A 13,756-nucleotide genomic window follows, 5' to 3' on the forward strand; every position below is an offset into this window, starting at 1 on the left:
AAATTTAATGAATGTTTTGGTTCTTATAAAATTTTATTTGGTATTCTAATTTAAAATGTAGACAATTATAATTTATTTTAAAGTATTTGATATGGAAGAAACAATCATCCTCCTAATATTAAATATTTGATAATATTATGTTTTCTTTACCGTAATTTTTTTTCTTTTATAAAAATTAATATTAGTTAGAACACGGGTACGGGTATGGGTACGAGATTATATCCGTTACCCGGTGGGGATGGGGATGAGACAAAAGTTTGATACCCGTTGGGTTTGGGTATGGGGATGGGGATGAATTTTTGATGCGGGGATGGGTATGGGATAACGAAACCCGTCCCCGCCCCGCCCCGTTGCCATCCCTCCTCCCCGTCCTCCTGGCGGATGTTGACTAAGTTATCCACCGTCAGTATAGCCGGCCTCAGGGGGGCAAACTGCGTGTTGAACCTAGCCTTCAGAGTGGCGAAGGAGTCGATGTTGTTGGCCGGCATCTCGAAAAACCAGATCGGGTCGCTCACCGCATGGAACATCATCTGGTGGGTGAACACCCGCATGTGGTTGTCGGGGTTTGTCGTTCTGTCGTACTTGTCGAAGGTTAGCATCTTCCATCTCTCGGGCAACGGGGTCCCCAGTATGAACTGAGTGAAGGGGAAATTCCCCGAAGCGTGGATCGGTTGTCGGGAAGGGTGTCCCCCCTCATTGGCCCCGGAACTCTCGGCCATCACATGGGAAACATTCCCCTTTGACGCCTGTGTCCTCTCCACCCGCGGGGGCTGCGATTGTGCTTGACCAGTGGGAGGGAGTCGGCTTTCTATCCTCTCGGCTTCCCGATGTTGCTGCACCCTGCTCAGTCGAAGCGAGTCGAGCATAGTGGGGGTCGAAGGGATGGCCTCATCCTTTTGCCGAAGGGCAGCATTTTCCTGTCGCAGAACTTGCATCTGCGCTTGGTAGTTTCTTTGCATCTCATCCATCCTCTGCTGCATCGCCCTGATCATCTCCGTTGTGTCTGCCTGATCGTCCGTCATCCTTCCTCCGTCAGCGTTGCTGGTTCGGTTTCTTGTGGTCACCATAAGGGTGTATGGTCTATAGGCGACTGCTCGGCCCCACGGTGGGCACCAAAATGTTTCAGGTGTAGGGACCAAGCACCTACTAAAAACCACTTCAATTTTACTCCTTCCTTCTCTAAATCTCCTCTCTTCGTAATCTACGATAACTTCCTCACTAAGAAATCTTCCTCCTCGCTCAATCGGTTGAACAGACGATCGGGGTACCTGTCTAAAAGGCTCTGATGCTTAAGTCAGTTGATGGACCGATCGGTGGATAGGTATAACTGCAGTAATAAATGTGAATTAAAGGTGCTCACCAACCTACCTTTGGGCCCTATTTATAGTTTTCGATGTGGGCCTGTAATTAGGGTTCCTTAATCACGACCCAATGATCCTTTAATCAAGATTACTGACTTGTTTAATGTTAATTAACCCAGCTGACTGGCTTAGTTTGGCCGATCGACCGATGGCCGTTTGACCGGGTGGGTTATCTTCTCTGCCTTTAATAACCTTAAGTGAATATTTAATATATGTGGCCGATCGATGATCATATGTAAGACTACGTGAATCATCTATGAGGCTTATCGACCGATGGGCCTCCATGAGTTGATGTGTAATTAACCTAGGTACCGATCAACCTATGGTCCTTTACGAGGTAACGTGTGGTTCGTCTATAGGACCGATCGACCGATGGTTCTCTGAGGTAGCGTGTGATTCATCTGGGGGACCGATCGACCGCTGGTCCTCTAAGGTAATGTGTGATTCATTTAGGGAACCGATCGACCGATGGTCCTTTGTGTGGTAATGTGTGATTCATCTGGGGGACCGATCGACCGATAGTCTCCTGTGATTCCTCTACGGGGCCGCTCGACCGATGGTCTTGTTCCATAGGCAAACCCTCCAGCCTTGTTCGATGGACCGAGGGACTGCGCGTTGCTGATGGTCCGATGGGACATACAATACACATAGTAATGACAACAGCACCGTCTCCTTCGCTTCGATGAAACGCAACAGTGCTGCATCCTCCGTTCAAATACAGAATTTTGCCAAATTAATATGAAATCGTCTCAATCACGAATTACCAAACAACAACAAGAACAACCAATTGATTAATCAATTACTGCTTTGCTTCGATAAAACCCAAGGTAAAGATAGAAGTAGATGTAATTAACCTGCTCTAAGGAACTGAACTGGATGTCGACAACATAGTCAAGCTCTCTTTGATGCTTCTCGTCACTCTCTTCTACACGCACTTTCTTTCAATTTTTTAATTCATCTGATAGACCCAACATTTCAAAATTTTCACGAAAAAAAAACGAAACTTTCAAGGTTTTAAATCATTTCTAATATTATTTGTCCAGTGATTTGAGGATTTGGGGACGTGTGTTGAACATATCTATCCAAAATTACGGTACATAAATTTGTGCTTTTAATTTATTAATTTTTATTTCATATTCAATGTATTTTCTTTATAAGGAAGTATTTATGTAATATTCAATGTTATTTTTTTATAAGTCAGTATTTTCTTTATATAGATATTAAAATGTTATAAATTAATATCAATAGTTATTTATGAAAACCTTAATTTATGTAGATATAAAAAATTGCATACTGATATTAATCATTATTTAAAAAAAATTAATTATTAATTAAAATATTTCTAATAGTATATAACAATATAAATTAGTTAATATTTTTATTTAAAGTAAATTAACATATAAAGATATAATAAAGTTATTAATTTATTTAATAATAAAACATATTTTTAACAATTTGTTAAAATATTCGTAGCTCATGAAATTTGCATAATAAATTTATATATATTTAACTTTGTTAGTGTGAATACTTTGAATATTATTTACTTATTAATACAAATTTTATTCTTTTGTCATGGATTTGTGGCAAAACTTTTCATAATTAAATAAATTTGAATTTTAATGAGAGAATAGCGATAAATTGATCTACCTCTTTTAAGACATAGTAAATTAGCTTCAAATTCGCTACAATTTGTTTTTGTCATTAGTCCCTCACTAAAAAGTGAGAGATATTTTTCCTAACTAATTTTTCTCGCAAATTAGCTATGATACTTTTTTGTTGCTAATCTCTCGCTAAATAGTGATAAATATTTTTTTTCTTGCTAATTTTCCTCGCAAATTAGCTCTGAAACCTTGTTGTCACTGATCCCTTGCGAAATAGCGAGACATTAGTGAAAAATATTTTTCCTTGCTAATTTTCCTCGCAAATAAGCTACAAAATTTTTTGTCGCCAATCCCTTGCTAAATAGCGAGAAATTAGTAAGAAATATTTTCCCTCGCTAATTTCCCTTGCAAATTACCTGTTTTGTTGTAGTAACCCGATTCGAACCCATGGTGAGCCGGGTTAACTCACAAGTTGAAATTCATTTTGATATATCATCATTTCCTTTCCTTATTTTACAACAATCATGCTTCTTTTACCATAATTTTGTTGGATAATAAGAAAGATTAAGAAAAGTGCATAAAGCATAAATCTTACAAAACATATACAAGTCAAAGTTTGAACTTTTATTTGCAAACACAATTAAAAAAAAACTACAATCCTTTATTGTTGTGATTTTCTTTTGGGATTGCATGAGAAAACCTTACTACTCAATTTGTGGGTGCATTAATAGCATTAATATTACAAAAATCATCAACAAGATAAGGTTTTGATTGACATACACAACAACTGTTGATACATTTGCAACCACATGATGCACAAGGACGATGTGCACAATCTGAATCGCTAAGACAGTGAGTGTCCTCAATAGGTCCTCTTGCTTCAGATTTCATACTCATATCTACGTATACAAATTAAAAGTTAATAATACATTACATAAAAAAAGTTTTTTGAAAATAACGTGTTCGCATTAAAAGATGATTCCTAACCTGATATAACAATAAAGAGAGTAATTGAGAATGCAAGTAGTGCCACACTACACCTCTTTGTGGTATCCATCTTGTTAGAAAACATGATTCCGAAATGAATATTTATAAGTAAATGATGATAGTATGTTCAAAACTTCGACTATCACGCCTCTTAACTGATTGATGCATTGATTATAAATTTAAATCAGTGATAAAAACAAATAGTATTACTAAAAGTTGTATTGTTAAAATTTTATTCTTTGAATTTAGTATTTAATAATTGGAAAATGTCTACAGTCAACATCTGATAAGAGATTTTAATATTAAAATGATTAAATTAACTTTTCTTATTAAAAATTTCAATTAATAGGTTTCCATACTGATTAAAATTTAAAAAATGTAATCAAACTGTGATGGTCAAAGAAGAAAATATTATAATTGAAATTTTGACCTTTTACTTTTACATGTCTTTATTTAAGTTTCTGTTAATAGATATTTTAATGAATTTGGTTTTCCAGACTGATTAAAATTTAAAAAATGTAATCAAACTGTGATGGTCAAAGAAGAAAATATTATAATTGAAAATTTGACCTTTTACTTTTACATGTCTTTATTTAAGTTTCTGTTATTTTTTTAAATAAACAGATTTGTGTTTAAATTTACGTTTCATTATTTCAATTAAAGTAAAAAATTAAACATTTTATTTATATTTTTCAAATATTCATTCCTACCCATCACATTAAGTGATACAACTAAGGAGAATAAGATGAGAATGCATAACACGTGACCTGTGTGACTGCAGTCAGCTTGCTTTCAGTTTAATATTAAATTTAGATAAATTATTGGTCTAATATAATAACTGTTAATTTTTTTGTTCTCAATATAATTAAAAAATATATAATTTTAGTATAAACATTTAAACAAAATTAATAACCGACATATAATTTTTATATAAACTAGTAAAAATATATTATTTATTTTTTATAATAATAAAATTATAATTATTGTTATTATTATAATTATAAAATTAAATATAAATAACTTTTAAAATTTTACTACAATTAATTTTTATTTATAATAATTAACTTTAAAAAATAATCAAATGGAAAAAAGATTAAATTAAACAAATGATCATTTAAAAAATAATATTAATAAAATAATTAATTTTATTTAAAAAATATTTAAAAGGTAAAATTAAAAAATAGACGTAGAAAACAAAATCTTTCCTTATATATAGATATAAATGTAAAAAAAAAAATTAGAATATCAAAAACATAAAATATATTAAAAATATTAAATTTTAAAAAAAGTTAAAATTTTATATATATATATATATATATATATATATATATATTAAATTATATAAATATAAAAACAATTTGGGGTAGCCCCTTGGTAATAACAAAGAATCACCTGTGTTTGAGTGTCCTCAAAGTGGTTGCATAATTCTCTAAGAATTTGGATCTTATGCACATTGACGAATCTTTGAAAATAAGTCAACATAATATATTTAAAATTTATATATTTAATTATTCTCACTAATATAATAAATGTTTATATAATTTAGTATCGAACTCTTCTTCTATGTTTTTTTTAAGAAAAATGATAGATTTGAAGTTGTATTTATCTATTTTAAATAAAAAATTTTAATTTCATCTCTTTTATCGGATATTCTCATATTTACGAACATTTTTCTGGAATAAATTCCAAAGAATTAATATGAATCTCCATCTCTATAAATTTTTGAATCTTAAAAAATGGTTCCTCTACTTCAACAATTTGATCCTTAGTATTATGTTTGAAAATATGTGAATAAGTATATTTGTATTGTTTATATCTTCCATTTTATCTCTTAACAAAATCTATTATTGTATTCTCATCAATGTACGTTGTTTGAAAAAAAGAGTTTAAGACTAATTTTTTTTTATCAAGATCTAATAGAGAATTAGAGACAAAATTATTAAAAAAACCTATGATAATCAAATTACAATTAAAATGTGGTTATGAAAAAACATATAACACATCATTTTTCTTTCTATATTCATAAAAAAAATACAAAAAACTCATGAAAAAAATACTAACGGTTAAACTAGTATGAGGGGAGAATTGCGTTTTTTATCTTCAAAAAAGGAAGATGACACATGAGAAATGAGAGTAGAAAGAATAAATTTGTCTCTAACTTTTTTTTTCGAAACAAAATAAAACACACCAAGAGTGAAAAATGAATAGAAAAGTTTAAAAGACATTGAGAGAGAACTAGGGATGACAACAGGGCGGGGCGGGTACGGGTATCATGATCCCATCCCCATCCCCATAATAAAAATTCATCCCCATCCCCATCCCCAAACCCAACGGGTATACAACTTTTGACCAATCCCCATCCCCACCGGATAACGGGTATTTTCTTATACCCATACCCATACCCATTTTTTTATTGTTCCATATATCAATTAAATATTTTTTATAAAAAAAATTTAAAAATCACACCAACGGAATCATGATACTATCAAAATATTCAATATTAAAATAACATACTCTTTTTGATTTTCATGATGTCAAATATTAAGAAAAATATTATAATAGTATAAATCTCAAATTAAAGTATCAAATAACAACTAAATAAAATTCAAATAATTATATAAAAGCTAAAAAATTACACATTACTAAAATTTTATAATAACCAAAATATTTATTAATTTTACAAATGATCAGTGGTTTCATTTGCATTCGATCCACCTACACATAGAAAAAAAATGAAAAATTAGATATGATATAATAATTGAAATTGAAAATTTTAATTACTAGAATATCATGTACCTTCTTCATCAGATTCATTTTCACTCATGAGAACATCTTTTCCTTTTAATTTTTTAACACCTACAAACACCAAATGTAGAATATTAGATGAGAATTCACAAAAAATACTAACAAAAAATATTAATAAATTTGAGTAACTTACCTAGATGGTTTGAGTTCCATATCCAACTTCTTGTACACATCAAAGCCTCTATAGTAATATGATGAAGTCGACTACGGTGAGAAGTTAATATCTGACCACCAGTACTAAAAGCAGATTCAGAAGCTACAGTTGTTATTGGAATAGCTAAAACATCCCTTGCAATTGCTTGAAGGGTTGGAAACTTTAACCCATTTGTTTTCCACCATGATAGGATATCAAATTCTTGTGTAACCGACAAATTATCTTCTTCCAAGTAATAATCCAACTCTGTTTTCATAACTGTAGTTCTAGATTTTTTATTTTTTGCCATAAACTCTAAAAATTCATTCGCATCATTATCAACATCCTTTCCCAACTCCAATGATGTAGCTCTATAAGAAGAAGTTTCATTCTTTTTTGATTGATATTCCAAAACTAAATCATAGCACATTTAACGAATCCTACTAAGTTTCAGATCAAAATCATTACCATACAATTTATAAAAATAATATTCTAACATGTCCATCTTGTACCTTGGATCTAAAACTGAAGCAATTGCCAATATGTTATATAACAAAAAACAAAGAGAATGAGAAATATGTTATATATATATATATATATATATATATATATATATATATATATATATATATATATATATATATTATATTATATTATATTATATATTATATTATATTATTATGTATATATATATTATATGTGTGGATATCTTATGTTTATATATATATATATAATTATTTATATATATTATATTATATTATATATTATATTATTATTACTATGTATATATATTATATGTGTGGATATCTTATGTTTATATATATATATATATATATATATATATATATATATATATATATATATATATATATATATTTTATAGATATATATTTATTTTAAGTATATATTATATTATATTATATAATAATATATATTATATTATTATGTATATATATTATATGTATATGCGTAGTTATTTTATGCTTTTATATATATATATATATATATATATATATATATATATATATATATTTCTTTTAAATTTTTATAAATTTGTAATGTTATAAATTTGTTTATAAAAGATCTCACTAGTTAAATGATTAATTTGTTTTATACGTATATATTATATATATTATATTATATTATTATGTATATATATTATATTATATTATATTATATTATATTATATTACATGTATATGTGTAAATATATATATATATATATATATATAAAAGTATATTTTATTTATATGTATATATACTATATTATATTATATTATATTATATTTTATGTGTAAATATATTATTTATTTATATATATTTTTAGATTATTTAATAAATTATAAATAGTTTAGTAATTTAAGCGGGGACGGGTATTTGGGCGGGTATATATATATCCCCATCCCCATCCCCATCCCCATCCCCATCCCCATCCCCAGTTGAAAATTTCGGGTATTACCCATACCTATACCCATACCCAGTCAAAGCGGGGATTCCCCGTCAAAACGGGGACGGGTTCGGGTGATACCCACGGGCACGGGTTTATTTGCCATCTCTAGAGAGAACATAAAAAATATCTCAATAAAATCTTGTTAATCTTTATTGTATTTAATTTTATATTTTATTATTTATTAGCATTATATATTATATTTTATAAAAAATAAAAATTTATCTAACTTAATTTTATCCATCACACCCAAGTTCATCTTCTTATAATTTCATTAAATAATACATTCACATTTAATAGTAATCAAATAGAAAACTTTTAAAATAAATATTAATGAAAAGATAATACAAAATATAAATAAAATAATAATAAAAATAATAATCATAATAATATTTAGGATTAATTATGTTTTGAATATCTGATAAATTTGAAAATTTTCAATCGAGTCCCTGATAAATATTTGTGATCTATTACGTCCTTAAAAGTTTAAAACATTTTCAACTGAGTACCTGTAGTTCAATGTTGCAGTTAACTTTGTGATGTAGTAGTTATATTGTACTATCAACTCCTTAGATGTCGGCACATAATATTTTGATACAAGAGATGGTGATGATGAGATCATTTTCAAATATTTATTGTATTTAATGAAAATTATTTTTAAATTGAAATCATAAAATTAAAAAAAAAAGTTATAAAAGTATAAAAGGTATCTATAAAAATATGAATTACAAATTATAAAATTATAAATTAGAAAATTAGAAAAATATATAATTTCATAATTAAGAAATTATAAAATATATAAATATAAAATTATATAATTATAAAACTATAAAATTATGAAATTGTGAAAATAATTATATAAAATTATGAAATGTTATACAATTATTTTCATAATTTTAAAATTTAATAATTTTTTAATTTTGTAATTTTATATTTTTATAATTATATAATTTTATTATTTTATATTTTATAATTTTGTAATTATGAAATTATATATTTTTATAATTTTATATGTCTATAATATTATATTTTTTAAGTTTTTAATTTTGAATTTTATAATTTTAATTAAGTTTAAAAATAATTTTCATTAAATATAATAAATGTTTGGAAAAGATATCGTCATCATAATCTCTTATAACAAACTATTATGTAGCGATATTTAAGAAGAGTGAGACACATCACAAAGTAAAGAACAACATTTAGTGGTATGTACTCCATTAAGATGACTGACACATCAGATAGGAAAGAACAACAGTTAATTGTTGGTGATTGAAAAATTTTAAAAATTTTAAGAACACAATATACTATAAAAGTTTATTAAGAACTCAGGTGAAAATTCTCAAATTTATCATGAATTCATAACATAATTCAACCTAATATTTAATATTTATTTTATCATAATATTTGTTTTATTTTTATGCAATATTTAACAAAATTAATTTAAATTCATCATCACATTTTTATTTTATGTTACTTTTAATTATAAGGTCAAAATTGTAATCTAGAACTTTTATTTATCAAATCTTATTTTAATTTATAACATACATCAAATCATTTACTCTCATAAATTTTATTTTCAAATCTCTTCACTTCCACCTTTAAATTTCTTAAGACAAATCATACAAATTTTTCCTTTAAATTTTTCCAAATTCATTCACTCACTCTATAAAATCCTTTATTTCTTAATTTATATTATGGGACATAATCATAAACTCACTTATTAAGGCAAAAGAAAATTCCTTTTTCCTATGTTGTTATTAAAATCTTGATCTCATCCAATCTTATATAACCAAAATGTATCAATGAAGAAAGATCATTGAAAACTATATTTATGTCATTCATAATTCTTCATTATTCTAATTCATATTGATTACATCACAATCTCACCAATTCTCAAAATGTTGGAGCATTATCTGCTAAAGGTGGTTTATGGCAGTGACACATTTTGTAAAAACAATTACATTTACATGTTTGACAATAGTGATGACAATCTCGGTCATGGTTACAATGTTGTGCGAAATTTGCTTCAGATTTCATAATCATATCTGCATGATAATATATAAGAACAAATAAAAAAGTACCAAAAATAAATTGATTTGAGAGAAAAAAAAATACAAAAATTATGAAAAATAAATCATGGTGAAACATAAAATGGAAAGAAAGTATGATTCGTGACCTGAAGAAATGATGAAGAAAGCCAATAAGAATGCCAATGTGAGAGAATATTTTCTTGAAGACTCCATCTTGCTGTAGAACATCATCTTCAACCCACCTTTATATACAAAATGAATTTAATTGATTGTAAATATAAATGGATGATAAAATTAATAATATTATTAAATTCTGATGCATTAATTGCTAATATATAAATCATGATATTATTAAATGTTGCATTCATAAAAGATAATGTGTAACACCTCAAAAACTAACTATTCATTAATATAAACCATAATTAAGAGTTTATACGGTATAAATAATGTATTTTAAAATGCAACTTGAACAAAAGCAAAATATAAATATATATTTACAAAAAAGTAAAAAATAAAGTCTTTATTGTCTTTTATGAGGTGTGTTCTTACACTTGTCCCTACATAATTATAATCAGTGACTCAATAACAAAGCAGGTAAAACATTAATTTTAAATTTTTAAAGGAAAAATTTTCAAAAAATTCTTTTAAGACTAATATTTTTCTATTAAAATTAATTACAAAATTATGTTTAAAAAAAGTCTAAAAAAATAGTACTAATATAACTTTATTAAATAAATTATAAAATTATATTTAAAAAAAACTCAATTTTTTTAGTAATAATATATCTTTATTAAATTAAATTAGTTATATCTTTATGTTTCAGAATGAAAATCAATTAATTTATTATCACTCTCTGTTAATTTTTATTGATGATAAAAATGATATTTGATTAATTATTATTTTTTAATAAATTATAATTTTGTTTAGAAAAAAAATAATGATCAGTTATACGGACATAATATAATTAATTTTTATTTTATTTTCTTCTTGTTTTTATTTATTTTTGACTTTTCATCTATTTATTCTAATTTTTTAGTTATGGATTTCAAGAGTTTTTATGTATATATTTTGATAAGAAATTGACATTTTTTTTATTGAATTGCAAAACTATTAATTATGTTAGGAGTTAACCTTTTGATAAAGAGTGGAAATGAGATTTCTAATGAAATAAGCGGTGAAACTTAAAATTGAAGAGTTGAATGAAATTAATTACCATAATTTAATAGATAATTTGATATAAAAAAAACTCAAAAAAAATAAATAAATAATCCTGTTCTTAAATTTGATTTAAGTCTCCTAAACCTTTAAGCCATCATTCATCATTATACAGACAATAAATACAAAGATAAAAAAGTCATAAGTTTTTTTTCAAAATAATAAGAAAATTAAAAGGATAAAAATTTATAGAATAAATAAAAATTTACTTTGTTTAAAAATCGAATGAGGTAGAAATGCTTTCAACTCCTCAACTATTGTAACGTAGGATCAGTCCTGAAAGAGACAAAGATTGAAAATGAAAATTTAGGAAAAAAAGGAGAGAAAAGAAAAAAGGAAAGAGAGATTAGAAAGAAAAAGTTATGTATTTTTTTTAAAGGATTACAAGTTTATTTTTAAAATAGGTTAAATATTTTTTGTTCCTAAAATGTAAGTGAAATTTAAAATTAGTTAATTTTTAAAATTTTTGGCCAATGTAATCTTTTATCTCTAAAAATTGGTGAATTTAGTCCTTTTAACCAAATTTGATTAAGTTTATCTGACGTTTCAAGAATATGAAATAGTATTTGAATTGTTTATACTGTTTGACACGTCTCCGTTTTAATGTTAACTCAAATATTATCATAAAATATGTTTAAAATATTAAATAATCTTAACAACATTTTGTAAAAATAACAAAATTCACTGCATAAATTTTAAATATTTAATACAATAAAAGAGATATATGTATATTCTTTTATTTTTATTTTTTATATTATATATATATATATATATATATATATTTATTTATTTATTGTCTTGCCGTTCCAAAAATATGTTACATGCGTTGTTGTAACGTCTCATAAAATATATTATATTAATGGATTAAATAAGTCTAATTAATATATATATATATATATATATATATATATATATATTTTATTTATTTTTTTTTTCTGGGCGTTCCAAGAATATGGTACATGCATTGGTAATGCATTGGTGTAATGCCTCATAAACATATTCAGTAGCGGAACATTTAAGCCACCGGGAGTCATGGCTCTCCAAATTTTTTGAAATTTATTTTTTATATATATTTTTACAATTTTTAAAGTGAAATTTATATATTATTTATATTAAGTTTATATTATGGAAAATAATAATAAAAAATGAACCAAAGATAAAATAAAAAATGTAATGGAGACATTAATTTATAAAAGAGATTATGACTTTTATTTTTGGTTATAAGATTTTCTATTATGTAAGTTATCACAAAAATGTGTGAGGAGAAACAAATACAAAGAGATAGATTGGAAAACAGATGTTAGAGAGATTAAAATATACATTCTCATATTATCTCTCAAAGGTCAAGGTTAGTATCTTATTATGATTTATGTAGATTAGATTTATGATTATTCTTAGGATGTTTCCTAAATTAGTATAAATCCTAATTATTATTTTAGGGATTCTGTTATGAAATTGGTATGAACCCTAATTATAACTTTTTCCAAATTAGTATAACTCTTAGTTGTAAAATTTATAAATTTTGTGTCCAAATTCCGTCACTAAACATATTAAATAAGTATATATATATATATATATATATATATATATATATATATATATATATTGGAAGTTATGATTTTCAATAATGAACAAATATATACTGCAAATTCAAAAAGAAAAAGACAATTCTTGGTCATTACTAACTGTAATATTAGATCTCTACTAGAATAATGGTGACGTCTATTTTACATCGTTTTATAATTACTAGATTTTTCTTAATTGTTTTTTAAAGTGTTTTTTTGTTTAATTTAATTTATAAATTAAAAACTTTCTAAAATAAAATCACACATTATAATTATTAATCATTTTCAAAATAATGACACAAATAGAGGTAGTAATATTTATTAATAGACGTTAATTAAATAACATAATAAGTGTGACGTGTTTAAAAATAATGGTTAAATATGCTTTTTGTCCTTCAACTTTTAGTGAAAATTGAAATTAATCCATCTTGAAAATTTTAAACTAATTTAGTCCCTTATATCGAAATGCATGGATTTAGTCTCTTAAACCAAATTTTGTGAACTAATTTAGTCCCTTATATCTAGAAATGCATGGATTTAGTCTCTTAAACCAAATTTTGTGAAGTTTATTTGATGTTTCAAACGTATTCCTCAGCTATCACTAAAACCAATA

At 25.8% G+C, this 13,756-nt stretch overlaps 1 long non-coding RNA gene across 1 annotated transcript; it reads right to left on the bottom strand.

The window, feature by feature from the left end:
* Positions 1–10,148: 10,148 nt before the first annotated feature.
* On the bottom strand, positions 10,149–10,599 carry LOC114171263. The gene is made up of 2 exons (XR_003601433.1): positions 10,510–10,599; positions 10,149–10,378 (listed from the first exon to the last, which is right to left on the bottom strand). It is a non-coding gene; the product is annotated as an uncharacterized LOC114171263 (long non-coding RNA).
* Between the last annotated feature and the right edge of the window lie 3,157 nt (positions 10,600–13,756).

This window comes from Vigna unguiculata, chromosome 1 (genome assembly GCF_004118075.2).
Source record: "Vigna unguiculata cultivar IT97K-499-35 chromosome 1, ASM411807v1, whole genome shotgun sequence".
Classification (NCBI taxonomy): domain Eukaryota; kingdom Viridiplantae; phylum Streptophyta; class Magnoliopsida; order Fabales; family Fabaceae; genus Vigna; species Vigna unguiculata.